At 39.7% G+C, this 27,444-nt stretch overlaps 1 long non-coding RNA gene across 1 annotated transcript; it reads right to left on the minus strand.

Moving 5' to 3' along the window:
* Positions 1-495: 495 nt before the first annotated feature.
* LOC110780626 (uncharacterized) lies at positions 496-8,192 on the minus strand. The gene is made up of 7 exons (XR_008920050.1): positions 7,781-8,192; positions 7,102-7,315; positions 6,030-6,208; positions 5,222-5,593; positions 4,841-4,894; positions 3,766-3,847; positions 496-654 (listed from the first exon to the last, which is right to left on the minus strand). It is a non-coding gene; the product is annotated as an uncharacterized lncRNA (long non-coding RNA).
* Positions 8,193-27,444: the final 19,252 nt, after the last annotated feature.

The following is a 27,444-nucleotide window of genomic DNA, read 5'->3' on the forward strand; positions in this document are numbered from 1 at the left end:
ACATGGTAATCTTGCTTAAACCCACGGCGAAATAAATGATCCTCAATTTCATCAATGTCACTTAACCGCTTGATATTGTTACAATCACGGCAGGGACAATAGATTTTTTCGGCTTTTGTACTCCGTTGGTGTGCTAAAGCACATCTAATGAACTCTGCGACCCCACTCAAGTATTCTGCCGTAGTATGGTCACCATACATCCAACGACGACTCATTACTAATAACAACAACAAAAGGTTCCACACATAAACACATATATTAAGAAGTCACAAAATCATTAAGAAGTTCCGCAAATCTTTGGTTACATCATTTAAGTTTATCAATGCTTCACTGAAGTGATATTAGAAGTCCAAAAACAGTCCTAATAAGTAAAACGGAATGGATACTTAAGCATAGAATACTAATGTACACGTTTTATTATTACACTTACTATACTTATCCAAATTTTATTTATCGTAAAAATGATATGCACTTACTGTACTATTGATTTCAACTTTCAAAAGAGGAAAAGAGAAATTTTATGAAGATAATTAGATATATCAATACCTTATGCAATTGTTGAAATTCGAACAAGCACGATGATAGATTATGCTGGCAGTACGATCATCGCCCCTCTCTTCAACCATATGCGTATCTACCCATCTTCACAATTAACTGCAAATTAAAGAAATAATTAAAAAACAGCCAAAAAAATCAAAATAAAAACGAAAATCAAAACGAAAATCAAAACGAAAACCAAAACGAAAATCAAAACGAAAATCAAACGAAAATAGTTCGGGGGCCAAATTCAGATATTTCTCATAGAATGCATGTAACAGGAAATTAACTATCTACCACATCACCACGTAGCAATCACATTATTCAAGTTATTGGCATTAACGCAGCATTCAAGTGCGGAACTAAGTGCTTACGTAACCTCGGGGAAGGAAGAAGGGTAATGCTAGAATAAAATCCTGTAACCTGGGCTGTAAGAAGCCTTTCATATATGCTGATAGGCTTCAGTCGGCAAAAATGTGGTGTTATTTATCCTTTAAACCTATTGGAATCAGATATCTCTTTTTCCTAATAATGGAGGAGGTTGAAAAATACTCTAGGAACTTCCTTTACTCCAAACAAGGCTCTAGTATTCCAGGATTTAAAAGCTATCCTAAAGTGGCAGGTGGCCGGAATGTCGCACCCACAAAGCAGCAGCCAATAAGCTGATAAAAAGTGGGGCTCAGAAGATAGCAGACTTACAGTTAAAAATAATCTTTAATTGCTGAGATTTGACGAGTTCAGTTGGTAATGGGCACGATGTTCTGCATCACACTACTTATTTCTTTCAAGTTTATATATGATGTTTGTGTGGCTCGTATGCTAAAGTTTCTTAGAGGAAGGTTTTGAGAGGTACAAGAGCTAGTTCATGCGCATATGTGAGAGCCTTGAAAATGTTCAACTCTTCTTTTTCAGTGTAAATACTAAATAGTCTAAATCAGTGTGGACAAAGGCCAGTGATTTCCTGAAGGTCTTGGGTTTACAACGACCACTTAATGGTTTTGACTCACAACTGACTTGAGGTAAACTTGAGTCAAGCAGCCATCCCATATCGTCTGTACACAAAGGTTTGAGATCTTAAAACAGAATTTTAACCCAGATGGTTGGATAACAGAGATTATTTTGTAAGGTCCTGCAAATGAAGAGTTCCCCTTCCCAACTCTACCAAGAAGACGGGTGAATACTGATGTTTTTGAAGGTCCTGATACTACTGATCTAAGTGATGTATTCAACACTTTGAGCATACTCCGTAAAATAAATTAAAAAAATTAAAAAAAAAAAAGGTAATCCAAAAGCCTCTTGGAAATCAGCAAAATAACATCCAAACAACAGTCTGAAGGGGTGAGTAGCAGTCAGCAACAGCCCTTAGGCCATTCCCCATTACTTGTTATGAGCAAGCTTAAATAGTGGCTGTGTGCTTTTTAAAGAAATAGATCTATACTCGGAAACATAGCAATCCCCATTTACTTCGTTGGGTCGTTAAGTTTCAAAAACGAAAATCAAAACGAAAATCAAAACGAAAATCAAAAACGAAAATCAAAAACGAAAATCAAAAACAATAATCAAAACGAAAATCAAAAACTAAAATTGAACCCTAATCTGAAAACGAAAATAAAAAACGAAAATAAAAATTGAACACACCATACCACCGGAACCACGACGCCGAGCAACCACCGGAACCACGACGCGACGGGGAGATGCTGAACCACGGAACCAAGACAGCGACGCAGGGCTGAACCACGGAACCACGGAACCAAGACAGCGACGCAGGGCTGAACCACGACGCGACGGGGAGATGAGCAACCAACGGAACCAAGACAGCGACGCAGGGCTGAGCAACTCTTGGGTTCGACGGCGACGCAGGGCTGAGTTCGACGGCGACCTTGGATATTTGTTTAAGGGAAAAGGCTTGGAGCTATAGCAGAGAAGGAACAGAGATTGAGCGCGGTTTGTACGTTGCAACTAGGAAAGTAAAAAATTTAATTTGAAACGCGGACTTGTTGCAGCGGGCATTAACATGTACGCTGCAATAACTTCGGGTTGTTGTTGCGGGCTTTTATTTCGTACGCTGCAACAAACGCATTTGTTGCGAACAACTAAAATGTACGCTGCGATAACCCTGTAAAGGGTTTGACCCGCGTTGACCGACTGGTTGTTGAAGCGTATTTATACTTGTACGCTGCAACAAGGGGGCTGCAACAGGGGTTTTTTCTACTAGTGTTTAGGACTTATGAATGCCTTGTACAATGAAAACTCCTACCTAAAAAAATAAAAATAAAATTAAAAACAAAAAAGACCAATTTAGCTATACAAGATTTCAAAAGCAAGAATCTATACAGCAGAAAGCATAGTATAGCGAGAAACTTGAATGGATATAGAAATTGGCTCTAGGGAAAAAATGATTTCAAAGGAAACATACTGAACCATTCTAGTGCAGTACATCTGATCAATACTTTGTATTGGCTGTCCAACTCCCAGAAGAAAACATATAAGGACAAGCAAGCTACAATAGTACAAAAAAACTGAGGACTAAAATCAAAAGTCCACTCCTCGATCATCCAAAATTCACGTAATGCCCAAGTTAGAAAATTGATAGTTAAGTCTACCAACCATGGAAGGGGAAAACCAAAATTTACATCATTGTGTTATATAGGGCTACCCAACTAATGTGGCGTATCTCGCCCTTGAGGCTGGAGGTAGAGATGTGGAAGAACTTATCCTTTACTGAGTGGTATGAGATAATAGTGATGTATTGTATGGACAGTAGTTGGGAGATTGCATTGATGACCACCTGGCAGAATTGGAGTATGCAAAATTCATAAATTTTTTATGGAAAAAAGATTGATCCTATGGTGGCTTGTTCCAAAACTATGAACTTCCTAGGTGAGTATGAAGCTGCCAACATTTTTGAGAGTGCTCTAGTGGAGGATGCAGGCAATATGGGAGATCATTGTTGTCAAATGGGCATACAATATGGAGCTTAAAAGGGGAGGGAGACCTTTCAAATTCTTTAACTACATGGCTCAGCTGCTCAACTCAACAAAACTGAGTTTATTCAGAAAATTAAAGAAGGGTGGGGCAAAGAGATAACAGTACAATAATGTTTCAATTATGGTAGAAATTGAAACAACATGAAGGCAGGGTTAATCTCTTCACCAAAGGGATTCTGCTAAGCTTGTTGATAGAATTGAAATAAATGTGTCAACTAAATAGAAATAAATGAAGTCTTACCGTACTATCAAACCGTGCCTTGGTTGCTCCATATTTCTTTGCTATAATCAGATGTGAAAGTGATATACACAAGGAACAACACCTGCAGAATTATGTTACAAGCAGTACCGTGATAATATCAGTGCAATTTCTTTTTCTACGAACCCGGTTCAACACCAACGCACAAGGCCAATAGACAGTCGTAAGTTTTCCCTGATGGAACTATAGCTATTATTACTACAGATTCAGATAAACAATAGAACTTGGCTAAGTTTGATATAGACTGCTTTCCCATCCATTGTTCGATTCTATAGTTAACCTAGGTATATTATAACATTACATATTTCTCACTACTGCAAAAGATCACCTAAACCATCAAACGGACTTCACCACTGTCACAAGATTCGTGTGTGTTTTAACTTTTCAAACCAAACTTCTCAAATTAGACAGCAACTAGAAAAGGGCAACATGCAAGTCAGACAAATAAAAATATGATATTTTTCTTGGTTATCAATACACTATATACCAATCCCAAATCCACAAACATCTCAAGTAACATGTAATTCGAATGTCCTAAAGAAAAAACATACGATGAAATGAATAATAGTCTTTGTGTTACCTATGCCTAATTAATTAATCTAAGAGTGACTTAATGTGAGTCAGGGAGCTATTTAGGGGTTGAGTCATTAACTATTATATTAGACAATTTGAGATTGATGGGGAATTCAGTTATCATTTATAGAATTATACCATACATTGATTGTTTTATTATCCTAAATATACATTGATTGTTTTATTATCCTAAATATACATAGAATTACCTAACTAAAAGCATGTGAAATCAGAGCAATCCATATATCAAAGAAAAATTTCTATAACACCCAAAAAACTTGCACATTAAGCCTCCTAATATTAATTGTCAACAAAAAAAACCACATTCACTTAAATATCACCCAAAATGTTGACAAGAGAATGAGTAATGCACCTGCAGTACAACGGAGACCTTAAATTCCGGGGAGGAACCACAACCAACATGTTCCAATCCAGAATAATTATACTATTATAGTAGGTTCTGTCAGCAAGACCAGAGTCTGACCTGTTGAGTTGAAGGTAACCAGAAATCCAGAGTACCCTCTCAAATGTCTTGTCCCTGTACATACATAAGTAATATCCAAATAATCAAATCTGCAAAGCCTTTAGTTAAAAACTACAAAATGGCTCTAGAAGAGAGTTTATATAGAACTTGAAACATTCACTTGATTCAACATCTTCAGTTGGGATCAAAATGAAATGATTGCATTTAACACATTATTGAAAGTGGATGAACTAATAAAGAGATGTTTTGCATCTCTTAGCTATCATGAAACCCATTAGGTTTTACAAGTATTTTCCTGGTGAAACTTTTAGCAACAATTGACAATTTTACATGCTGTAAAGTAAAAAACAAAGAAACATCCCATAGCTCATCTGTCCTTACCCTCTTCTTCCTTCACGGGGAGAGAATATGCGAACCACTGTTTCCATGCTGCATCATTCTGCTGTTCAAACCATGAAAGAAATGCACTATCCAACAGGAAGAACATGTTGACGTACAGGAGCTGATACCTCACATGTACATACCGGAAATTTGCTGCCTGAATTATCGGCCAAGCACCACCTTCTAAAATCAAGGATGGAAGGAAATGGCAACTGTTCCTTCTCATGCATCTTCCAGCAGCAAAATCTCTACATACTTGTGCTGAAACTCCAAATTAATCTTCTTCTAATCCTATCAATCGATGTAGGCTCCCATCTAAAGTTAGGGGCTGGACTCTGGCTCCGACTCCCCCTCCTTCTGCTCTTACTAGTCCTAGACAGTTTTGCAAATTTTAGGGGAAAAGACACATTAGTAAAAACTAAAAGGAGCTAGCATAATAAGCTGATAATCTAAGGGAATCTGTGTAAAGTGTAAACTACATGAATAAAGTGCAACTTCCACCCAATCTATTAACCACTTTAAGATGAAAAATCTACTATAGAGTATAATTCGTATAAAATATAAACAAAATAAGGACGAAACACAATAAAAGGCCCTCTTAGATCTCCAGGAGGGAATTGAGATCTCGAGAAACAATTTAATGTCCTTTTACACCCTAAGAGAAAACAATTAATGATGAAGGAAACTCAAAACAATCAATCATCTTATGGAAACTACTACGTTGTCCCCTAATCAATATAATTCTTATTATAAAGTACAAAGGAAGCATGAAAAATTTCATGACTAATTAGCACTTTATAAGTCGTACCTGTGAGGGCAGCTCCAACCATTCCTCGTGGACCGACTTAAATGCCATCATCTCCATTCATCTTGTCGACTAGTCCAGGAGATATATGTGTGCAATTTCCTTCTCTATCCCATGTCATTGTGCTCTCTTTGCTGCGACCATCATGTCTTCGTGAACCTCTACCAGGTGAAAGAGGCTCTCTGGAACACAGTCAAATTTTATAGCAATAAATAACCCTCAGGCAAGACCAGTCACTACTTTATGAAAAGTGCAAATCCCATGTATGTGAAAAATGCAAACAAGTCAAAGGGCCTGAAGATAATATCGTCTACTACAACTTTAGTCGCTACAAAACGCATCGTATTAGGCTATAGTCGAAGCCTCAACCTAATAAACTTGTCTAAGCCTTCATACCTGCTAACCAATCAGACCCCGTGAGCATGGATTTCATATTTCTAACATTGCAAATGGTGAAATTCATTTCAATAGGGTGTTTAATTCAAACTATGACTAACTTTAACGTCTCCAAACAATGTTAGAAATCCAAGATACATAGGATAGACATTCGGTGGTTCAAGAACAAGTCATCTTCCATGAGAAAAACAAAATGCAATCATGTAATAATCGGGTATCAAGAGAAATTAAACAAGATATGGATTTTAATCACTTCAAAATTTTATGAAATAGAGTGTAGTCCCACTCCAATTTGTTTGGTTCTCGAGTAGAAATATGGACATTCTAGACATTCGAAATCTCATGTAAATAGCATAAAGATTCTGAAATTAATATAACTAATAAAAATGGCTACTTCCTTGCAGATAGGACATTGAATCTAATGAAATAGTTTATAAACTCTCACGCAACAACATTTTAACCAAAACCAAGAGGAAAAGATGGCAAACACTCCAGAAATGACTGAATGGACCAACAAAGCCAAGGCCGCTAATCAGATCTAACTGCAAAGGATTTCACTAAACTAGTAACCCACAACATCTAGAGAAATCAAGTCAAATTCAAAGAGATACATTAACAAGCTAAGACAGTATCATGAAACATGCAGTCCATTCAGTTGAAAAACATCAGTAAGATTTACCTTAAGATTTTTTGTCTTTGTCAACCAAGATTGCTCGGCAACGCTGCGGTAGAATCAAGAACTTAATAGCCACACACATGCCATATATATGACAGGAAAAACAACTTAATAACTCAAAAAAAACTTTGCTGACATCTCCTTGCAAAGCATGGCAAACCATTCTAAACTCGCGGATTAGGCATTGACCAACCCCTTGCAGTATGCCTTTTCTCATCTGAAAACATCACAGGACATAAAATATGCAATGTATCAGACTATTATAACTTCAGCGAGTTCAACAGACCTCTACTTCATCAAGTATAACTTCAGCGAGTATAACTTCAGCAAGTTCAACCAGATAATAACCCTAATGAAATAGCTATGTGCTTGGCACAACAAGGAACATAAGCGAAGCCTCTGCTTAATCTGTATAACTAAAAAAAACAAAGAATCCCCTTAAAATTGCAGAAGTTCACAACAAAGAAAAAGTAATTGCAGAATTTTTAATTAGCATATGTTTCCCCTTAAAATTCAAAGGTTCAAAATCAGTAGAATTTTTGTGTCCCTGATTCCCATAAAAGAATCCCCTTCCTTAACCACATACTTATTCCATCGATACATCTCCCTAAAACTCAATTGCAGAAACTAATTGTACAATCAACTTGATCTAATATAGAACATTAATATAAAATAAACTTACCAGTGAAATTAGCGGTGATGGATCTGTTGACGGTGTTGCGATTGGGTTCGAATGAATCTTCAATATTGCAATTATAAAATCAAATCGTGAAATCCAAAGAAGCTTGTAATTAAAGAGGAAATTAGCGATGAAAGTGAGAATTATATGCTTCTACAGATTTCCTATTTAACTTGAAAGGGATTAGAGAGAATTGAGTTGAGGAGCTCATTTTGCTGATAATAATCTGGGATTATTTTGAGAATAATTTGAGATTTTGCTGAAGAATGTCTAGAGTGAGGGCTAGTCGGTTGAGGGTAGAGGGAGGTTGAGGAAGATTTCGTGGGTATGTGAAAACTGAAAAGCGGGATTGTATATTTTTAATCTTTGAATTTTTCAATCCAGCGGGGAGTGAAAAGGGGTTTATTTTGGTATATTGCGACTCCTTTTGCTGTCAATGTTTGTTTAAGCGCTTAAAACCGTCAATATATGCATTCCTGGCTTTCGCGGAGGCAAATATATTGTGACGCTTCTTAAAAGCGTCATAGAAAAATGGTCACTATGGACATCATTTTCTTGTAGTGTATGTAGACGTCTTCGCATGGTCCTATCATGATATGCCAGGGGTTGATCCAAGCATCGGTCAGCACACAATTCCCCTTATTCCAGGTTCAAAGCCCATCAAGCAGAAACTTCGTCGCATGAAACCGGATGTTTCCCTTAAAATTCAAGAAGAGGTCTCCAAGCAGCTAGAGGCCGGGTTTATTCGAGAAGAAAAATATCCAGAATGGATTGCAAATGTCGTCCCATTTCCAAAGAAAGATGGCAAAGTACGAATGTGTGTGGACTACAGGGATCTTAACAGGGCCAACCCTAAAGACGGTTTTCCATTGCCTCACATCGACATCTTGGTCGACAACACCGCAAATCATGCCTTACTCTCTTTTATGGACGGGTACATATTGCTACAATCAGATTCCCATGGCAGAGGAGGACATGGAGAAGACAACCTTCATCACTCAGTGGGGCACATATTGCTATACAGTTATGCCGTTCGGACTAAATAACGCAGGAGCAACTTATCAAAGAACAGCCACAGCCATCATGAGCGATATGATTCACACGGAAATTGAGGTACATGTCGACGACGTGATTGTCAAATCCAAAGAACGACACGAGCATACCTCAGTACTTCGAAAGTTTTTCAACAGGCTCAGACAATACAATATGAGGCTCAATCCTCAAAAGTGCGCATTCGGGGTAACGTCAGGCAAGTTATTCGGATATGTTATCAGCTCTCGAGGCATAGAGGCTGATCCTTCAAAAATCAAAGCAATTCTGGAGATGCAACCACCAACGAATGAAAAGGAAATTCGGGGTTTTCTCGGCAGACTACAATATATCAGCAGGTTCATTTCAAGACTCACAAAGATCTGTGAACCGGTATTTCAAAAGCTCCGAAAGAGCGAGCCCAAAGTGTGGGATGACGACTGTCAGCATGCCTTCGATACAATCAAGAGATACCTTTCCAACCCACCAGTACTAAAGCCAGCCATGCCAGGGATTCCCCTCAGCCTCTACCTCACAACAACATATTCAGCAGTGGGGGCTATGCTTGCCCAGGAAATTGAAGGCAAAGAGAACGCCGTATACTACATAAGAAAAAAGTTGATCGAGTACGAGACCAAATAAACTCAGTTCGAGAAACTCAGTATCGCCTTGGTTTGGGCAACAAAGAAACTACGGCACTACATGCTCTCCCATACAATACATGTGATCAGCAAAGCGGATCCTCTCAAGTATCTATTCGAAAAACCAGTACTCAACGGACGGCTGTCCAAATGGTTGGTCATGCTAGCAGAATTCGACCTCAAATACATTCCATAGAAGTCTATCAAGGGTTCAGCAGTTTCATATTTCCTAGCCGACTGCCTTGTCGAGGCAGAAGAGGAAGATTACGACTTACCCGACAAGCAAATCTTAATGACCAGTGATGACAGTTGGTCAATGCATTTTGACGGTGCTTCCAACCAGAACGGATGTGGTGTTGGAGTAATCCTAATAGCCCCAGACGGCACTCACATTCCGATATCAGCAAAACTACAATACAACGTCACAAACTATGCGGCAGAATATGAAGCATGCATCATGGGCCTGGAAGCCGCCTTAGCACTGGGCGTCCAGAAACTTCGAGTGTACGGGGATTCCTCCCTAATCATCAATCAAATTTCCGGAAAATGGAAAGTAAGAAGCGAGAGCTTGGCCCCATACCAGTCCTACCTCGAACAACTGTCTGAACAAGTAGAAGAGCTTCGTTATACATACCTCCCAAGAGAGGAGAACCAATTCGCCGATGCACTGGCAAAACTGGCCTCAATGATCAACATTCCAAGCAGCATGGTTGAAATGCCACTTACAATTGAAACACGTCAAGAAGCAGCATATGTCCATGCTATTGACAACGTCGAGCAAGACGAAGATGAGGCTTGGTTTACAGACATTCAAAGGTATCTACAAAATTCAGAGTATCCCCCACACTTTTCAATCAAGAATCAAAGGGCTCTACGATTACAATCGGCCAATTTCGTCATAGAAGGCGGCATTCTATACAAAAGGTCCCTTGGCGGTCTCCAATGTGTTGACAAGCACGAAGCTCAAAGAGTCATGGACGACATATAGGCTGGAGTCTGTGGCACCCACATGAATGGGAAAATGCTAGCCCTCAGGATCGTCAGGGCTCGATACTACTGGACTACCCTCGAACGGGATTGCTACTTCTTTGTCAAGAAATGTCTTACATGTCAAAAGTTTGCGAATCTGAAGCACATTCCTCTATCATTGCTATACTCTCATTCCTCCATCTGAAGCACATTCCTCCATCATTGCTATACTCTCAGTCATCACTGGGGTATCGACGTCATCGGCAAAGTCACTCTAACAGGCACCGGGGGTCATGAGTTCATACTGGTCGCCATCGACTATTTCACCAAATGGGTCGAGGCCAGGTCATTCAAAGTATTGGGTTCCAAGCAAGTGGCCCAGTTCATACAAGAAAACATCATATGCAGATACGGCGTTCCTCACGAGTTCATCAGTGACCAGGGAACCCATTTTCAAGGAGAGTGTGAAGATCTATTCACCGAGTATAAGATTCAACATCACCGCTCTTCACCTTATCGCCCACAAACCAATGGGGCAGTCGAAGCAGCCAACAAGAATGTCAAGACCATCATCATGAAAATAACTACCAACTACAAGGACTGGCCCCAGAAGCTGCATTTCGCATTGTGGGGATATCGAACTTCAATTCGCACTTCAACTGGTGCAACTCCGTTCTCATTAGTCTATGGAATGGAAGCAGTACAACCTATCGAGCTAGAGATACCTTCTCTAAGGATAGTCCTCGAAAGAAAAATCCCAGAAGCTGCATGGGTACAAGCAAGATATGACGAGCTAGTCATGCTCGATGAGCGCCGGCTTCAAGTCGCTCACCATGTACAAGTCTATCAGCGCCGAGTGGCCAGACATTTCAACAAAAGGGTCAGAACCCGAAACATCAAAGAAGGCGAGCTTGTCCTGAAATCCCTTCGCAAAAGCACCATGGACCAAAGGGGAAAATTCGAACCCAACTGGGCAGGCCCATACATTGTCAAGAAGATCCTCTCCGGGGGAGCAGTCGAACTAACAGACATTGACGGACCAGAATTCAGATCTCTGACCAACCTCGATCAACTCAAGAAGTTTTATGTCTAAGTCCCGTGTTAAAATTCAAGAATCCAATTCAAAGTCCTGTAAGGTAGTCAGAACTACGTCCGGCCTGATTCCCTAACGGGACACGTAGGCAAAATCATTTCGAGGCCCGGCCACTTTAATACAAAAAAAAATTCAAAATTTCCTCAATTAAGGGCATCCTAAAAATCAAATCAAATCAAAATTCAAAACTCAAATTGTTGTTGTCTTTATTCCAAATGTGCCAATTCAAAGCAAAGCATGTTCAAGCGGAATTTAACACAACAACTTTTTATTTGGGCCCTAAGGCCTTCAAAGCTAATTCAAATACAAAGTCAGGATCAAGTGAAGCAAAGTTCAAATGCCTTTTCACTTCCTAAACACATCTTCTAAAACACATCTTCTAAACACATCTTTCAAACACATTCCAAACACAATTCATTCCAATACAACTTCAAACACATTTAGCCTACAAAGATCTAGGGTCAGGCGTCTATGCTCTCGAGTCTTGACACCTTGAGTACTATCCCCTGATCCTCCCGTAATCAATCATCAATCTTCCCCTTGCCCAAGCGGCGGGAGAAGGAACTTGCAAGCCTTCCAAGACGGGAGGACGACGAACCTCCTTTGGATTCCGAACGGTCAAGCACCGGATGGGCCACACTCCCGTCACTTTCCTCATAGTCAGTTGATGCAGGACGTCTAGCTCTAGAACCTCGGACTCTAGCTGGTCCGGAAAAAAAAGAAATGTCCCTCTGGCTTAGGCCTCTCATCCATACAATGTACCCCGCAGACAGAGTAACTGACTCAGGTGGGAACTTGATACTCAAGAATGGTTTGGCAACCCAATACCGCCTCCAAACTTCAAGTCGATTCGCATTCAGCACAACAGGTTTCGGGTTCTCTTCAGTACAATCCGGGATCTCCTGTTTCAAGCCATATTGTCTCATCACTCGAGCAGGCAAGTAGAAGACCAGCATTGTGAGGCTTGGTACCCTCAAAGCGGTGGAACCAGCGGCATGTCTCATAGCAGCAATTCCCCACCAAGGAACTACCCACCTTATGCAAGATTCAATCCCAGAGAGTGCGCACCGCCACTCATCCAATGAAAGCCGGCCATGCAGCATGGGCCGCACAGTGATTCCTTTTCTATTATAGCTCGCCATGTTCTCCGGTGGTGCCACCAACATGAGCCTCTCCATAAGCCAAACCTTGGGGAGTATACAAGAAGTGCATTTAAAAATTCGATATTCAAAATTCAAATACAAGTACAAATTCAACATGCAAGAAAGCTCCAGATCCTTACTTGGAGTAACACCGGACTTCCCGATGGCAAAGAAGAGGGGTCCGACTTCAGCATATCAAGGCCCGTCAATGTTTCGCCAATCACAAGCGGCATTGGGTCCCGACCATTAGCAAACTACTCTACAATCTCTATTAGGGAGGCATCACCATTGCCAAACCCCTATTTCGAAAAGAGAAAGCGAGCGAATATACAAAAACTCAAGGCTCTCAGGCGGAATACTTTGGGAACATCAAGCCCAGCAAAGTAGGTAACAAAGAGGGACAAATCCACCCCTCTTCCATATACAACAACACTAAAAAACGGGGGCTTCAAGCCCAAATATCTTTCAAAACTCAAGAAAAAGTGTTCTTCAACACTGGGCATGCATGGCTCCAGCATAATGGGCCACCCCAATATAGCACTAAATTCCTCAGGGCGGGGACATACCTCATTATTTCCAAAGAGGAAGACATGATGATTTGGATACCAATCCTCCAGAGCAGCAAGAATGAAGTGCAAATCCAATTTTACAAACCTGAAAGAGACGAGCACCCCAAGATGCATGTCATCAAACTCCCTTTTCTCCAATTTGCCTAGAGAACCAAGCCACGAGTTTAAGGCACTCTCAAAGGACACAGCCATATTCTCTTTTCTTTTCGAGAGGAAGCAGTATGCAATGATAACAGGGAAGGATTGATACAAGAAGTGATTCAACAAGCTCCCTATTTATACAAAAGTCGGCTTGCACGACAGCTCACAAGCGCCATGCGCCAAGCCTGCGTCAGACGCAGGGGTCTGCATCAAAGGACGAGGCCACCGTCTTCTTTTATGACTCCGAGTACACACTCTTTAGTGTTTCGGACAGCAGAGTACAACCTCCATTATTCAAGATTCCAAAGCCGCAAGCCGCGCAATTTCAAGCAGTCCGGATCAACGCTTCGGGCAGATTTCGGGTCATTTCAAAATTCAAGCATTCTAGTCCTAGATCGGCGTCCTAAGTCGAGTCTGCATATGCATAGCGCTTTTCCTAACCAAAATCCTCAGTCAAAGTGGGGGCTTATATTGGGTATATACACCCGAAAAAATGGGGCAATTTTTTTCAAAATTTTTTGGCAAATTTCTCATGCATGCATCTAGCCACAAATTTCAAGGCACACACAACGCATACAATTCCAAACATTCAAGCATACAAAAACTAATCTTCAAATTTTGCAAACCAATTCAAGTTCAAAACCATACAACCATACAAAAATTCAAGTTTCAAATCCATACAAATACAATCCAGCCTATACAAAATCAACCCAGGCAAGCTGGAACTCGCTACCATGCAGGGTCAATCTGAGTCATCATCAACAGTGACATCAACCAAAGGAGCCTTGTCCCTGTTCCGCCTCCTGAGGCGCTCCAAATCCTGATCCAGGTCCGTCCCAGGGGTACTAGGATCCTGCTCCGGAATACGAAGTGTGCCAGTGGAGGGATGAACTCCCTGCTGAGGAGAGGAATACTGATACGGCGGCGGCATCGGCATATACTGGTACGACCCAAACATCCGAGCCTGATGCATCCTCTCCATCTCTGCATAGTAAGCCCAGGAATCTGCACCCCAAGGCTGAGGACCACTTCCTCCGAAATAATAACCAGGGAAGAAACAAAGGGCCGTGAACTGCCTGCACCTCCAAACGAATGCCTGGTGGGATCAACATGTACAAAAGGGGAAGCTCCCCGCTCAGCATCAGAATGCCTCTGATGAGCACCAGCACCGGACCCCTGTCCCAGATCCAAGCTCGGCCCCTCCTGCCTCAAGGACGTCTCCGCCTGGGGTTCTCTGTCAACGGATCCTCTACGGTCTCAACGGCGCTCCTATACAAAATACAATTTCAAGAATCAACATCCAAGTTCAAATTTCCAGAATACAAATTTCAAGATCAAGAAAGGCACCTCTCTGTCCCGGCCAGAAAGCTTCCGGGTTAGCTTGGCACAATGCCTCTTCCAAGAATCAAGCAAGAGCATCCAGCGACGCACTCTCGCCCGAGGCGCCTGCATACAAAATCCAAGATCAATTTCCCAGTACAAGATTACAAACAGTTTCAAGAAAATGCAACATTACTTACAACGGCATAATGCTCAGGTACAACATCATATGATTTCTGGTGCGGAGGAGAAGCAAAAGGGATAGTCTCCACCACCTCTTCCCCGTCCGAGTTCTCATAGCGGAGGATCCTATCACCATGGGGAATATCCTCAGGATCAACCTCCTCCTCCTCCTACATACAATCATACAATCATCCAATCAATACAAGAATACAAGAATATAAGAATACAAGAATACAAGAATGCAAGATACAAGGTTCAAAAGCTCACCGGCAGTACGAAGCGTACTGGTGGAGCCAGCCTCCTCAGGAAGTCGTCATAGCTACCCTTCCTGTGTACAAAATCCCTCCAAGAGCGGCAAACAGCATCGCCCCTAGCCTCCACATAAAGCCGGGCCAGTTCTTCATCCAACGCCAGCATGGACCCCGGTGGGTCCTTGGGGATAAGCCTCTCCCCCGAATTGTGCTGAGGGGACACTCGCTCCCCTAGGTACCACATATGGCGGTACACCCCTGGAAGCAAAACCCGCCGCCCAGACAGGAAATGGGCACGAGCAGCCGAGGCAGGTATAAGCGCGTTGGCAAAAGGACGCCATACCACCTGCAAAAGACAACTTAGGCAACAATATAAATACAAATACAAGAGGGCTCAACAGTACAAGAATATTACCTCGTCAGCAGGAAGGACCATCCCAGAGGCACACTCTTGCGCACCGCTCCTATCCAAGAGGCAGCATACGGGTAAGCCGCATCTCTAGTACGATCTGGCGCCAAAGTCGGAAAGATCTCATATATCCAAAACTTTCAAGAAGCAAGAAAAACATCAGTCAAGTTCAAATACAAGCATACAAGTACAAAGTACAAGGTACAAGGAGTCTTAAATACCTCCAGCACACCCCAAAGAGCAGCCATGCTCGGGTCACTCCCCAGCGCAGTCCGGGAAGCCCGCTTCATCTCGTACAAGAGGTGGCTATATGCCAAGCCACTCCAGTTATAGCTCGAAACAGCTCTCAAGTCCCTCAGAACGGACAGAAACCTGATGTGCACCCGACTGTTCCTATTCGGGACCATCACTCTGCTCACCAAGGCTAGGAGAAAGAGCCTAACCCTCTGCTCCGTGGATACACCCACACCGCAGATAGCCTCCACGATCACCGGCATAGAAGCATGGGCATCGTCATCTGACAAGTCAACAACAGGGCCAAGCAAGTCCCTAGTAGTGGCAGAGCGCCACGTCAGCTCCGGATCAAAGGTCACGTTCCTCTCAGAAAAAGGAAGACATGTAATCATAGCAAACTCAAAGGGGATAATGGTGATCTCCCCCCATGCCATGTGGAAGGTATTGGTGGTATCCCACCACCGCTCCAACAAAGCCCACAGTCGGGGCTTGATCCCCGTTCTCCTCGAAGTACCTCCCATGGTACGCCAGTAGTCGGCCAGGCCCGTCTGCGACCAAATCTCCATGGCCTCCTCATCAGCACGAAGAGATTTAAAAGCCCTCTAAACCTCCACCAAGGACAAGAAAGTACGAAACGACTTTCCATCGGCCTACAGGTGAACGAGTTAACTCCAAACCTATACAAATACAAAATACAAATTCAAAACACAGTACATGACTCACCATGCCAGCGTGAGGCCGCTAAGACAAGTGCACTCCGGCCGAAAAACCAGGTCGGAAGGGCTCCAACCAGTACCAGCAAAAGTAGGCGCATCCCGGGGAATGATACCCCCGTCTGGCGCGTTTATTGCAACCGCTTCATCATCCGAAGCGTCCTCCTCAGCAGCTCGAACCACAGACGATTCAGCGAGCTTCCTTCGAGTGTGACGAGGCATACTAAATCAAGTGGAGTACAAGGTGTCAAAATTCTAAACGGGGGCTATCCTATACTAGCCTAAAAAAAGTCAAAAATAATTCAAGAAAAATCCCCAGTGGACCTCTAGTTCAAGGTACAAGTTCAACACCAACGCCCAGGCTACCCACTCCGAAGCAGGTATACAAGTTGAAACACCAACGCCTAGGCTATCCATGCCAAAGCAGGTATACAAGTTCTACATCAACGCCTAGGCTATCCATGCCGAAGCCGATACAAAAATATACATTCAAGAAAACTTTCAAAAAATTCAAAACTAAAAGTTCCAACAGTTCAAGTTCAAGTGGCTATCAAACAATTTTCTACAAGATTCAAGAAGCTTAAGCATACAAGCATCATTTTAAAGTACGAGAAAATCAAAACTACATGCAATCCTAGAGTCATTTCATAAGTAAAAACATGAAATACTTACATGGATAAGGCAAGAACGGTCTTTCGCACCAAGCATCAAACATCGGCATCAGGCCATCCATCGAAAAAACGGGTATACACCCGTATCTCCAAGTACAAACAGATGCATATTTCATGAATTCAAAGTCTAAAAAATACAACGACTCAGGCGTTCAACTCCCAACGGACCCAAGCTCCGGGAAAGTCAGTCGACATTTCAAAGTTCTAAGGGCCAGTAAAAATCTCTTATCCCCAGCAAAGCACATTACCAACGGATCAACTCCGGGTTTTCAAATTCAAAAATTCAAGATTCAAAAAATTCAAGATTCAAAATTTTCGATGCCAAGCTCCGTCCTGAACTGAAGGTCGAAAAGTACAAGTACAAACCGGAGTCATCACCAACCGCACCGAGGTAGACTCTATCCTTTTTTCTAACACCTGTTTTATGCAGGTACCGGCGTACAAAGAGTTGTCTCGATTGCAAAACATCTTGATCATTCTCCGTCCCTTTCGAAATACTTTGACTTCCGCTTTCCTAACCGAACGCTCAGTCAAAGTGGGGGCTTCTATAGACACCTAATTTGTGTCTTCCCTTTGGGATGATGAAGATACCATTATCCTTATTAGGTGATTGGAATAACTCCATGCGGAAATCCCAATTGCTAAGAATACTTCCGAAATTCAAGATCCATAATCCAACCCCCGAGACTATTCCCCTTTCGGATCTCGGTACAAAATACAACTTTCCAAATCAAATTTCAAAATCCAAGTACAATCTCATCTAGTAGACCATCCCATTGGTTTTACTAGGCCTTTTACACTCAAAATCATATAAGGAAAGTCGAATTCGGGCGCCGACCACAAAACCGAGCATGCCGGGCCCCGTCCCGTAAAACCGGAATTCAAAACCCGAGAAAGGCTTGTTTTTAGACGCTAAATGATGCCTTAATCTCCAAGCAAATACAAAACTCCAAACCTAGTACTATTCGTACAACAGGTACAACACTACAAGACGAAACAAGGACGGAGTCCGCGTCCCTGCTTTGGCGGCATTCAAGCCACGTCAGCAGCGCACTGCGCTGGTCCAACGTGCTGCGCTGGCGTGTGCTGGCGCCTTGCACCCATTCTTCCTATAAATACCCCTTATTTTCAGCACAATGGGGAGGAGAACAACAATACAATGTCGTAATTTTGACATTACGCCTCAAAATACAACTCAAAAACTCCTCAAAAACACATACAAAATTCCTAAATTCAAAAGCAATTGGGAGCTCTTGCCTAAACCTAACTAGGTAAATCTGAATCCCATTATAATCAACTATGTTGCTTTGATTTCAAAATGATTAGCAAGTTGGTGTTTTTTTAATCATTAAAAACACCACTTGCAACAATCATACATGTTTTCCAAAAATACAAACTTTTTCAAAATACAAAATGCAAACTTTCAAGATTCAAGGATGTCCAAGTTGTTTACAATCACCTCTTTGGACTAGAATCACCTTTAAGTATGGGGTAATCAAAGAGACACCTTTTAACATTTAAAGGTTTAGTCTTTTGAGATTCAAAACTCCATTTTTCAATATACAAGTTCAAGTTTTCAATTTTCAAGATCTCACCATGTTTAGGGTTGTTCATGGTTACTTCCCTAAACTAGGATCCTTTCAAGTTCAAATTTCAATTATTTCAAGTTCAAAACTTCAAGATTCAAGCTTTCAAGTTCAAGTTTAACATGCAAAATCTAGGATATTTGGGTTGAGCAACCTCTCCCAAGTTGAGATTTTTGGCTTTGAATTCGTGTCGGGCGCACTTATTTTTAAGGAGCTGCTTGGCGTTCGAATCTCATGTGCCCAAGTACAAATTTCAATTATGCACCTTTCAATATTGCAATTTCAATATCGCACCTTTCAATACCGCAATTTCAATATCGCACTTTCAATTCCGCATCTTTACTTGCCTAGTCCATTTCTAGTCAATGTGGACCTACTCCCTAGTCCTTTTCTAGGGGGTCTTGTATTTACTAATTCCGCACTTTATTTAGTATTGTGATGTTGCTTTATTTTCTTTATTTCTTTCATCGCCGCACATGCTAAATACAACAAAATACAAAGGTTACATCACGCTTAATAAAGATAATTTTTTGGACAAACTGGCCTTAGGTTCCTTAAATCAATCTTTAAAGCAAAGTGACCACCATACAATTAGAGATTCTATTTTCTCTAAATACCAACCCACATAGTCTAATCTAGGGTATATTTTCGAAAAAATGTTGTGCCAACGTACTTGAATATTTCTAAAGCTTGCGGAATAAGCATTTTGTTCCTGTGCCCGGATCTCACCCATCTGTTTCGAGGATTCAAAGCCTTATCCAAAATAGAGTCACTTGCGGTCTTTTTAAACGAGACTTTAAACAATGTTTGGTGGCGACTCCTTCGAGGTACAAAAATTCTATGGTTTTCTAAAGAACTGCCCCTCTTGTAGAACGGGAAACAAGTTTGTTTTTGCACAAAAAAAACCCCCTACAATACCTAATGAAGAAACATTTGTCAGATTTTGGTTCGAGCTTGTCCGAAATTAATCGCTTGACATATGCTTCGCAACCCCAAATCTTTAGAAAAGACAAATTTAGAAGTTTCCCAGTCCATAATTCGTATGGAGTCTTTTCAACAGCTTTTGACGGAGCACGATTCAATGTGAGTACTGCTGTTTGCAACGCATGTCCCCAATATTATAAAAGAAGTTCGGCTTGACCCATCATTGACCTGACCATATCGAGTAAGGTCCTGTTTCTCCGTTCCGACACTCCATTCCATTGAGGTGTCCCCGGAGCAGTCAATTCCAAAAGAATACCGCATTCTTTTAGATGGTCATCAAACTCGTGGCTAAGATATTCACCTCCTCGGCCTGATCTTAGAGTTTTGATTTTCTTGTCATGTTTATTCTCTACTTCATTTTGAAATTCTCAAAATTTCTCAAACGATTCAGACTTGTGTTTCATGAAGTAAATATAGCCATATGTACTGAAATCGTCCGTAAACGTTATGAAATAGCTGAAATCACCTCTAGCTTTCGTACTCATAGGCCCACATACGTCCGTATGTATTAGCCCTAGTAGTTCGCTAACTCTTTCTCCCACCTTTGAGAAAGTTCTCTTTGTCATTTTGCCAAGTAAACAAGATTCGCATTGATAAATCTTCTCTAAGTCAAATGAATCTAGAATGCCCTTCCTTTGAAGTCTTTCCATGCGCTTTGTGTTTATATGGCCTAATCGACAATGCCACAGATATGTGATATCGGAATCACCAGTTTTAGCCTTTTTGGTATTTATGTTATAAATTTGTTTGCTTGTATCTAGCACATATAGACCATTTTCTTGTTGTGCTGAACCATAAAACATTCCATTCAACGAAAAAAGAACAACTATTGTCTTTAAATTGAAAACTAAAACCTTTGGAATCCAAACTTGAAACGGAAATTATGTTTCTGGTGATACTAGGAACATAGTAACAGTTTTCTAGTTCCAAAACAAAACCACTAGGCAAAGAAATAAAATAAGATCCTACGGCTAATGCAGCAATCCGTGCTCCATTTCCCAAGCGTAGATCCATCTCGCATTTATCAACACTACAACAAAAACGTTAATTAACATCATCTAACTAACAGAGCTTTTCATAAAACGCTATTGTTTATATTAAATAACAACGCTTTATTTTTTATTGCTGTTAAAATTCATATTTCAATAAAATTATAGCACTTTAATTTTCTCGACGAATTAAAATGCACGACATTTTCTTATTTTTGGCTTGATTCGCAGTTTCGCTCCACTGGCCCAAGGAAAAATCGAGAAAATAAACTCCTTCCAGAGTTCTACGCTTCCACTCCTCCTCCCTTCTATCTCCCTCTACTTTCGGTTGGTTACGCCTTCCTCCCTCAAAATTTCCACATCCACTCAATCAAAATTGTTCCAAAAGACAAATTGAAGGGTTCTCTTCAATCCAAATCTAGGTTTTCTTAATTGCTTCATTGAAAAAGCTAAGGTATAGTCGTATTTTGATCTTCTACTGCACATTTTTTCCTCTTTCTTTATAATTTACTGTAATTTCCTCCGTCATTGAAGACGAAAGCAATAGAAGAAGACGTTTTCTCTGTTCATGGATCTTCTCTTCAAATCCATGGATATCACTCTTTGATTTTTCATCAAATTTAGGTAAATTAATTTCACTCTTCGCAAATTTAATTTATTATTTTGAGAATTTGATTTTTGATTAATTTATTTGGCGATTTTTCAAGAAAATTGAAGAAGTTGTTGCAGTTGTTGTTCACTGAAAATCAAATTTCGTAGTTTCGAGAAAGTGTGAGCTTTTTTCGTTGTGGTTGTTCAGATCATGGCGTAGCTGAAAACGGTGTCGCATCGAACAAAAGCCATTAAGAAACGACTGATCTCGACCGATCAAACGGAAATCCCCTAGATGGCTGGTAATGCCTGTTTATTCCACTACAAAAGGTGAATATGGAAAAAAGGTCAGTCTTCTTATTAATGTGCCCGTTTCTTGTTAGTTAGTTTGATGTCTTGTTAATATATTATGAAATTAATTCGTTGATCGATTTCAATTCATTGTAGCTTCAACTAAAATTTGCAGCTCTAACAACTGCACTCAAACCTCCTCATCAATATGTTCCCTGGGTAGTTGTGGATGGAGAACCTCTTCTTGAGGTGAGAACTGTCAATTGTTTCACTTGTTGCCTGTAATTTTTTTTGTTCTTTTGGACGATTAGTTACTAATACTTAATTGATATTTTGACAACAAATGATAATGGGTAATGGAGTTTGAAATAGCCTTACATTGCTTTAAGGGACGTTTTGCATCTCTTAGGAAGCAACTAATATAAGGGTAACCGATTTAGCCGTTTAAAATTCAAAGTGTTTAGATGGAAATATTTGGTGTATGATATGATGTAATGTTTCTCCTTGGATGGAATCTGTTGAAACCTTTGATCAAATAGAAAAGTTAGCATCTTACAACTATTTCAGAGGAAATATGCTTATGTGAACATAGTAAGTTTAGCTTCTAACAAATCAATCATGAACTTCTATTATCTGGTTGGGAAAATTAAGATTTATGTGCACTGATATTAGGTTGGGAAAATTAAGGTGCCATTCAACTTTGGAAATCAATGTCTTTTGTTGTGATAAGAAAAAAAGTACTGCTATTGTCTCATATTAAATTGCGCACTTGGCTTTATTGTTTCTCCCAAATTACTTGATCTTTCCTGGCCTACTATGGCAGGGATTTTCAATCATCTCTTTATCTAATCTCCCTGCTGCAATACTGTCTCTATCATTATAGGCCCTTATATTAGGTTTGTGCCATACCCTAGTCTCTCCATGTATCTTTGAAGTTTGTTTCTTTTGGAATCATGAAATTGTAAGGGGTTTGAGTTCAAAGTCCCTAAACCTACAACCACTGGCTTGTCAGAGTTGAGTAGAGTTTTGGAATGGTTATGTAATCCCTTGGATGCTTTAGAATTGGTAAGATAACCATTATCTGGTTGTTAGTTCACATTTTTGGTAATCATTTACATTTGTGATGCACTGACGTGAAATAATTATGGTTAGCTACCCTTAAAGCTTTTTAATTTTTGTACTTCCCAGTGGTCCAACATTTAAATTGATTATACGTTTTTCTGAATAGGTTAGGAATATTGAACATGCACTAAGTTTTTTCCCTTCTCTTGAATGAGTTGTGGCAATGTATGAATGTATGATGGTGTGCATTTGAGTTTTATGTGGTATTGTACATCTGTACCTGCCAGATAGAGTGTCCATAAGCTCTGGTACAATCTACATGTAAAGCTAAGCATTAGAGATATACTGAATATAACTAAAAGACTAATAAATTAACTCTAAATAAGTCCAAATTGTTATGCTGAATAATTGTTATTCTGTCATTCTTTAAAGGTTGTAAATTGGATTTTTTTTATAAGCTTCGTTTGTTTCAAAAAGATATGCCAATTTTGTTTGGGTCTCAAAATTTTTATTAATGCAAAGCTAACATATTACAACACTCTTTTTGTTGTAGTGTGCAAATTTAATACCAAGTACAAACACAAAATGATTTCTTCATTTTTCACACATTTCATAAAGAGATAAGTGTAGTTCATAACTAGTTCTTATCATATTAATACAATAAATAAGTGACCACAAGTTAAATGGAATAACAATATATGCTAGTATTACAGTTGACTGTACTTTACATTCCAAAGTGGAATGGTCCTATCTTATTGTATTGATGGGGACTAAGGCTCTGCCTTCCTCACTTTTCCATTCACTATTTTCAAGATAAATAAGTTCGGTTAAGTTAAGTGCAAGACCAATACGTTCAGATATGTTAAATTTAAGGACTTCTCAATTTTGAAAAATGATATACTTTCCTTTATAGCTTTAAGTTCTCTTTTCTCTTTGCATGGGTCACAATTGAGTCAATATAAAAATGTGACTGCTGATTGTTGGGTTGTTATCTTATAGTTAGAACAATGAACTAATTATCGAGTTTGAGTTTAGTGTGAGCATAAATATCGTACAACAAGATCATGAGATCATAATTTGCAGATTCCAGCAGTTAGTCTTTGCTTAGGATGCTCGTTGACAGCGCTCGCCTTTCTGTTTGAGGTTTACTTTAGCTAGCATTTTTTTGTTTCAATAGTTTCTTCGAGATTCACTTTAATGATTTACTCTATTGTTTAATTGTTGTTTAATCAAGAGCATCATTTGCTGGGTTGTTTCAGTCTTTCTGATTAGTGAGTGGCTTGAACATTTTCTACATGGTGTGCATACCTTGTGAATTTGTGAGTACCATCTAAAACCAAACAAATTACTATAAATTGTATCACAGTTATCATTTTTCTAGGAGAGAGACATGTTATGAAAGACATCTCAGAGGACGAGTATTGGCAATGTCATGTTCTTCCCGTGTGATCATTGTGGTGGATTGATTATGTTGACTCTGCAAGTTTGTAATTTTAGTTTGTTAATTTTAAGTTAAGATAAGTACATAACATATATAGTTGTTTCTCTCTTTTTTTCCGAAGATGATAAATTATTGTACATTATTTTAAGTCATGAGACAGTGAGACGTTTATTTTATATGATAGAAATAAAATTGGATCGTATATATTATTTCAATTGTTAAAATGATCATAAGCTTTAAAATGGTTGCTTTTATTTTATATTACAGGTATTTTATTAACTAAAAAAAGCTGAAATGAAGAGCCTGGCGAAAAAAATACAGATTCCGCTTACATATAAAATCATTTTTTAGTTAAATGTGACTAATTTTAATTCATATTAAATTTGATGTCGAGTGCACTAAAGTGTTCGTCATTACAAGAGATTTGACAGCGCTTATATATTAAATGCTGTTAAATGTGGTAACATCAACAATGCTTATTAAAAGCGCTATTATTTTTTTAACAGAGCTAGTGATTCACAGCGCTTTATAAGCGCTGTGTTTAAATGAAAAAAACGCTGTCAAAAGCTTATTGTGTTGTAGTGCAAGCTTTCTACTTCTCCTTAGTCCCTGCGAATTGGAACATAAGTGTGAGCCACAACCAGTATCTAATACCTAAAAGTAGAATTTGCAAGATTACAATGTATAACATACATACCTGAAGGAGAAGCAAAGTTTCCGTCCTTCTGTCCGTCCTTTATTTTTGGGCAATCTCTTTTGTAATGACCAATTTCATTACAATTGAAGCATTGCGATGTAGATGGAGAACGATCCTTTTTCATTTTCCTCTTGGAGGGCGCCACTTGCCCTCCTAGAGTAGATGGAGATGCACCCTTGCTTTGGATATTCCCCTGATCCTTTTTCTTGATTTTCTTACTCTTTACTTTTAGTGATGCTTCCTTATCATTTGCAAAGTCCAATTCATAATGATTAAGAAAATAGACTAGCTCACTAACAGTTATTTCCCTTTTCTTAGAGAAATAGAGTAGTTTGAATTTCTTGTAACCAGGGTGAAGATAATTCAATAGTATTCCCGCAGCTACCGAATCTGGGAATGGCTCACCAAGAAGCTCAAGGCGGTTGAGAAGCTCAACCATTTTCTTTGTATGAGCCTTAATTGGTGTTCCATCTGTCATTTTAAGATCAATGACCCTTTCCCTTGCTTTTTGCCTTTCGACGTCAAAGCAACAACCCAGTGGAGCATTAAGCTTTAGATCCCCAAATGAATGTAACAATTCAGAGACATTTTGGTCGACATGTTGACCACCATATTGGAATCTAGCACAACATATATCCCTAAGATGCCTTAGAAGTTCCCATGGCTCATATGCAATGAACCTTGCACTCCAATCCTTGGGGTTTGAGCCAAGAATAAGATCCATCACTAGCGACATGCGGTTCTCCCACGCACAGTGCTTTTCTGGAGTCATATCCTTTGAGTAATAGTTGGGGATGGGATTGTCAACAACATATTCAATGTTGTTCCACCTGAGGACTTGCCGAAGATTCCTATCCCAATCAAGAAAGTTTGATAGGTTCAATTTTACATCCAGAATTTCTGTTACTTTGAGTGTTGTTTTAGACATTCTACATTTGAAAATAATTCGCAATAAATAACCATTCATAATATTTTAATAACTTTGAAATAAAAGGAATTATTCAATCATTAAAGCTATTAAACATTTCATTCATGCAAAAACAAAACATGGTCCATAATGAATGAAACGATTCCAATACCCTAAAAGTCCTAAATTCTTAAGCAGCTTTGGCATGTCTTAAGTCTTTTAAGATTCTATGTAAGCAAAACCAATTGCTAGTAATCTCAAAATTACTCTTGCGTAATAAATTAAGTCCATAATTTATCCCTTTGCCACAACATTGCCATTGTTGTTTGAGTTACAACCACAATCAACGTGTTCCTTTGGGATACCTTACCATCTAAGTCAACTAAAATAGCACCTCACTTTGGCGTAAACCTACTACCTTAGATCCTTAGATTTTTGTAAGTGCTTGATTTAGAAGGCAATTATAAACTCAATATTACTTTGGACCTAGTTGTTTCTATGTCAGTTTGATTATTTACATAACTAAATCTAATCGAACATACAAACAAAATTCATGCATAATATACATTCATTCATAATATATAAAAGTGCATATATTGAACTTTGGTGAACTAGTATGGCCCAAAACTTGGTCTTGAAACATCCAATCTTCCTTCACCTTGTTAGCTTGGCATCGTCTTGATCTTCATTCAAAAGCTAACTTAAAGTTCTAAATGTCCTTAGAAGAACTTGAAATAATAAATAATTACATCAAAACTTCACTGGTACGCAGACCATATTTAAAACTTTACATTCAAAGATAAAACGATACGCATACCGTATTTAGCTATCCTAGACTGGCCATACTAGTCAACTTGAACACCTACAATACATAAAATAGTTTCTATGCATTCATCCATTCGTGTCCTAAAACGAATGGCCCAATTAAATATGCAAGTATTTACATGATTTATTTAAAAATCACGTTCACATAAAATGCGTCCTAAAAGATTAATCAATTCCGAATTACTAATCCTTAGAATTATTCTAATTAAAATAATGATGCTCTACGAAAATTTAGAATTAATTATTTCATTTAATTTCATTAAATGGCTCCCACTTAAACAAATTAATTTGGAAAATTTAATTTTATATATTTAAACTCACGCCCCGGCCCAAGACAAATAAAATAAAATAATTAAAGTCCACCGTTAGCCCTTTTCGTGCAAAATTAAGTCCAAATCCCAAATTTTACGCCTTCATATTAAACGACGTAAACATGCACATTTGGATGCATCGTGGGCTAGACGAGTGCCCAGCCCAACGACGCGCAGTGCGTGACAACATCGCACCCACACGAGGACGCAAGCCCATCGTGCATGCACGAGCACCGCAGCAGCGCACAGGCCCAATGACCGCGCCCACTGCCATGCTGCCTCGTCGATGCTTGTTGCTTGTTGCCTTGGCCCAGCTGCTGCTAGCCTTGGCGTGTGGCGTGCCGCGTGCTTGCTCGAGATTTGCGCGCAGCCACTGTTGTGTCGAGTAGCAGGCAGCGCACACAAGGCCAGCGCCTTGCTGCCTTCGAGTGCGCGCACCCCATTCGTCTGGCATATGGGCAACAGCCCTTGCTTCGCGCAAGCGACTTGCTGTCCGACTTTTATTAAAAAAAATATCAACCTTTTAATATTCAAAACCAAATTGCACAAAAAATTATTTTCCATAATTTTAACAAAACTATTCGTTCTAATTACGAAAAGTAACGTTTGATGGATTTT

This window comes from Spinacia oleracea, chromosome 4 (genome assembly GCF_020520425.1).
Source record: "Spinacia oleracea cultivar Varoflay chromosome 4, BTI_SOV_V1, whole genome shotgun sequence".
Lineage (NCBI taxonomy): Eukaryota > Viridiplantae > Streptophyta > Magnoliopsida > Caryophyllales > Amaranthaceae > Spinacia > Spinacia oleracea.